The sequence below is a fragment of the Apis dorsata genome, unplaced genomic scaffold (assembly GCF_000469605.1).
Source record: "Apis dorsata unplaced genomic scaffold, Apis dorsata 1.3 scaffold_176, whole genome shotgun sequence".
NCBI lineage: Eukaryota > Metazoa > Arthropoda > Insecta > Hymenoptera > Apidae > Apis > Apis dorsata.
In genome coordinates this window covers 739,872-743,920 of record NW_006263463.1, presented here as the reverse complement: position 1 = coordinate 743,920, position 4,049 = coordinate 739,872, and the positions used below count along the sequence as shown (strand labels likewise).

Below are 4,049 nucleotides of genomic sequence, written 5' to 3'. Positions count from 1 at the left end.
CTCTCCTCTTCGCGGATCTTGCTCTCTCTCTCTCTCTATATATATATATATATATATCTATTTCTCTCTTCCTCTCTTCAAGTATACTCGTCGCGGAAAGTGTCGAGAACGATTATCCCCCGTGGAAGATCCGTCGTCTCGCGGCCGCGTCAGCTCTGGGCAATCGCGGATATTCCCGAGGCACGGGAGCAACAGAGTAGCGCGGCTCGCAGGCAGCGGCGCGTCTCCTCTTTGCGCGTACACGCGTGGACCGAGCACACCGTGGCGGTCTGGTTCAGCAACCATCGATCGATGATACGTTCATCAGGATTCACCTTGGGCGCATATTCTCGTGCCTCGCTTCGAAATTCTCGCCTTTTACCCGTTCGTTCGCACTCTTTTTCACTCGCTCTGCTCTGGCGCTATAACAACAACAACAACAACAACAACAACAACAGCAGCAGCAGCAGCAGCAGTAGCACGACGGCAGCAGCGGCGACGGCGGCGTCGCGGCGTCTGTGCTCTGGGGCCGGCTCGTTCGATGTGTGTCGTGCGGGGTATATTTGGAGAGGCGTACCGCGAAAAAATAGTTCGTCCCCTGGAACGAAACTACGAGGAGGATGGAAGGAGGAGGGAAGATGGAGGCGCCAGGGTGGATGATGAACGGGTAGATGGAAACGAGGGAGAGGAGATTCGTGGAAGATGGAGGGAGGGAGAGATGGAGGAGGAGGAGGAATGGAGGAACGCGATTGAAACGCGGAGGAAAAGATGCGAGGGAGAAAAGTAATGGAGGATGAGAGAGGCTGATTATAGGGAGAGTAAAGAAGGGGAAGATCGAGAAGAGAGGACGGGAGATGGACGTGGATGTGGATGAAGGGTGGTAGAAGAGAAGTTGCGAGCTACGCGTTCCAGTGTGGGGTGAAGAGAGACGAAATAGAGGGATATGAGGGAGCATGCTCTCTTATTGACAAAGGGCAGGGACTCCGCCCCTGTCGAGAGTTGGACTCACGTCTGCGCCTCTTTTCTGCCAAAACGATCCACGCGCTCCGACCGTGGTCCCTGGAATTCAGCTACCGGAATTCGTTCTAACCGTGGATCGAATATTTTCTCTCTAACTTTCGAACATGACTCTTTTCTTGTTGCAACGATATTTTTCGTTATAACGATAGAAAATTGTTTTCAAAATTAGATTCTACAATTGGAAAAAGTATATGAAATTATTTAGAGCAAAAAATTATTGCTTTAAAAAATATTTAATTATATTCGATTAAACTAATAGGGTTATATATACATATATTTTTAGATATAGAAATATGTTTAATATAGAAATATGTTTATATTTTATTTTTAATTAGGAAAAATAACATGCTAACCTTTTATTTTATGATTTTCAGGAATTGCAGAAAAAAAATATATATCTATTGAAACTCTCATCTTTATGAAACTCATCTTCATAATATTTTATGATTTTAAACATTAGCCTCTTCGAATCATTCATAAAAATTTCAATTCTATCGATCTAGTTTCGCGGAAAACACTTTATCTGTTCTTTATCTCTTTGTATAAAAAGGTTTATGAAAAACATTCAAACATTGTTTATGCATTTCAATCTAGATTTATATAGCAGAACTCATATTATAAGATTAATTTCAATAGAGTTTACATAATTCTCGTATCACTGAAAAGTTTCAAGTTCCATGCTGTGATAATTACGTGAACATTCGTGACGTATAGCTCATTATCGTGCTGCCACGGATAACCATGCCTCGTATGGTTGTTTCACATTGATATCCCCGTTAATTTCCGTTATATCGTAGCCGATATAAGCGTTAAAGGGATATTAGCTTCGAGCTGTTTTACGTTTCCAATCTTGTGTCCAATCAGCGATTTATATTTAAAGGAAAAAGAGGAGGAAAAAAAAAAAAAATAATCGCTGCTACGCTAAATCGTGACCCCTTTTGCCTTCTCTCTGGAAAATGTCATTTGCTCGTTCGTGGAATTATCAGAAAAAGCAAAGAGTTGATGATTTTACCCGGACATTTAATTTTTACGATATGAATTTTTTTTTTTCGCGTTTATAAAGAAAACATTTTAATCTCCAACGCTTGTCAAGATGTATGTATCGGTTTATACGGATGGAATGCAAAGAAAGAAGAAATTCTTTGTATCGTTTTCTATACGAAATAAAGGCGTTAACTTGAATTATTGAATAATTATTGAATAATATATTATTGAATAATATTGAGCTGGCTTGAAATTTGTAAAATTCGCATTTACAATTTTCCTTATTATTAGGTATTATTAATTTAAAAAGATTGTGAATTGCTTTTCTATTTATAGAAATATTTTAAATTTAATTATTAATATCGTTCGTTGTTTGAAACAATAATTAAGATAGTGACGCAATAATAATAATAAGTAAATGATAATTGAATCGATGCATTTACATCGATACGAAGTTTTTTAAAAACTTGGTTTCCTTTGTGCAATTATTTATAAACCAATATTTCACTCGCCTCTTTCCCCTAAAATAAATTTTATCAAATATAATATAAAATTTCCATATTCTAATTTGCGTACCATAACAAATTCAATTCCGAAATTATAACACGTACAAACATAAACGCGCTATTCGACGATATTTTGTTTCAGAAAAAAACCCAGACACATAACATCAATTATTATTACACGCATATTCGATGGAAAAAGAGAAAAATAATGAACGCGTGAAGAAATTTAAATTCTATTTAACATTCTCGGGATGGAAAAAACGCGTTATTTTTCGAAACGCTGATTTTCGCTTCGTGTGAAAAATGATTCATTTCCTTTTCCCGATTTATCTCGCTGTCTCACGTTTGTATCTCACGCCTTCGCGTACGTAACGCGTTTGACGTCATTTACATAATCGGGGAAGGAAAAATAGGAATGAAATGCGGAGGGAAATGCAATCGGTACGATTACTAGGCAAGATTGATTTTTTTCTTTTTTTTTTTCCTAGATTCGAGAAGAAAGAACGCGAACGGGATTTCGTTTCCCCGGGTTGCCGACGAAACTCGATGACGCTTGAAACGAAAGAAAAACAAGAAACGAGAGGGAGAGGAGGGGGGGAGAGAAATGTCAAATATCAGAAATATGCCGATCCGTAGGCCGAGGCGAGTTTCCGGTTAGATGACTTTTTTTCCAGGATGAACGATAAATCACGTAATATCTATACGGCGTGTGCCGCTTCCACGCCAGCCAATTTATCGAACAATAAAGTAAGAGCTCCCATTGTTCGGGATAGAAAAATCAGGATAAAAACTTCCGTTTTGCACCGCTGTTCCACTTCGGCCCCGTGTGATCGCGTATCGCGTATGTTTGGGAACGAATGTTAGTTAAAATAACGCACGCGTCCGTTTAAATCGGTCGTGGACGATGTATGATGTTGCACAATTGCGTTTTGAATACGTTTGGAAATTTTCGAACTCGTGAATTCGGCATGATTGAAATACGTTTTTTGTAATAGCAGTATTTTACATCTCTCTCTCTCTCTCTCTCTCAATTTGCAAGAATGAAAATTTTTAAAAATGTAATAAAATAGATGTTGCCGACGAGAGAAATTATATTTTCGAAATTTTCCTAAATTTACGCAATTATATTCATATATATGTAAATATATATATAGATATGATTCGTATGCGTAATAAATATGCAAGAAAGAATAATTTCTCGTGTAATAATAAGTTATCAAGGTGGAATAAATTTTCTTTATATGAAATTTCACTTTTGGACAAATTATTTAACGAATTAAACGTTTTCGTTTATTTAATTATAATATCTGATTTAAATTAGTAGCTCCGTTGTGTTATTTAATTATACGTATACAGGTAATCACTGATCTCAAATGTCTTAAGTAAAATACTTTGTACTAGATTAGGATATCAATGTAAAATGAGATAATAAATATCTATAAAGCTGAATTTACATTTTTCCTTATCGATATGTAATTTTTCATAAAACAAAGAATGAAAAATTGCATACGGATTATTTGCATATTTTTATCGCCAAAATTGAAACTTCAGATAAACAAA

General features: G+C 36.9%; 1 protein-coding gene across 2 annotated transcripts in view; it reads left to right on the top strand.

The window, feature by feature from the left end:
- LOC102674341 (toll-like receptor 7) overlaps positions 1-4,049 on the top strand; it is a 50,944-nt gene that overhangs the window by 33,819 nt on the left and 13,076 nt on the right. The gene's annotated exons all lie outside the window — the stretch shown is intronic.